Below are 1,016 nucleotides of genomic sequence, written 5' to 3'. Positions count from 1 at the left end.
ATTTTATTTATAGAGCACTTAAAACAGCGACAAGGCCAACCAAAGTGCTGTGCAGACAGGTGTGTGTGTGTGTGTATATATGTATATGTATATATATATATATATATATATATATATATATATATATATATACACAGTACACAATACAAATGCAGAGGTCTACATTCATATATATATATATATATATATATATATATACTGTATATATATTTTTATTTTCACTTTTTTATATTTCCTGATAAATATTCCACATCAAGAATTACCCACTCATTTTAGGTTTATTTTAACTGTACAGTTCCCAAAATTAATCTTTTTGAAATCCAGTAACGTTAATGCAAGCATATGTGTTTTAATATAGCAACAGGTGATTTGTGCACATGTGTTTGATGTTTTTTATGCGCAGAATATTCCTTCTTGTGCAGTTTGAAATGTTTGCAATTTTAAAAAAAAACTGTTTAAGCGTTTGTGAATCATGTAGTACACATTTGTAAAGCTTGTGGTACAATTGTAGAACGTATTGTACACATACAAAGCTTGCTGTATGGTTGTGTGACTACTGTTGTGTCTAATTTACCTTCATAGTCTCTCTGTAGTCACGTTTTTAAAATGTCCATTATGTACTTGAAGCTGTTTTTAAGAAGAAACAAAATATATTTTGAAAGAACAGGTATACAAAGCAAGACTATTGTTAAAAGTGTTTCTTAGTTGCAAGTAAAAAGGCCATGACCCAACAAAATGACTGAAGAAAAGTGTACCAACTATAAATTCATGGTTGGACCATTGATATACAGCATGCACTGTATCAAATGTAACAAATCACTTTTAATCTATAAAATCAAAGGGATATTTTAGGAAATTTGTGGTCAGAATATGTGATGTTAAAAATGTAATGAGGTCCAGATTTTATGTTTTGATGCATTTTATTGTTTAAAACTAATGAGAAGAAAATACAAATTATATATATATATATATATATAATTAAATTTATATATATATATATATATATATATATATAT

The 1,016-nt window shown here is 26.8% G+C and overlaps 1 protein-coding gene across 2 annotated transcripts in view; it reads left to right on the top strand.

Annotated features, from left to right (window-relative positions):
* Positions 1-1,016, top strand: part of oxr1a (oxidation resistance 1a) — an 88,824-nt gene that overhangs the window by 69,354 nt on the left and 18,454 nt on the right. The gene's annotated exons all lie outside the window — the stretch shown is intronic.

The sequence above is a fragment of the Nematolebias whitei genome, chromosome 5 (genome assembly GCF_014905685.2).
Source record: "Nematolebias whitei isolate Nwh7 chromosome 5, NemWhi1, whole genome shotgun sequence".
NCBI lineage: Eukaryota > Metazoa > Chordata > Actinopteri > Cyprinodontiformes > Rivulidae > Nematolebias > Nematolebias whitei.
This window is presented reverse-complemented; position numbering and strand designations above follow the sequence as displayed.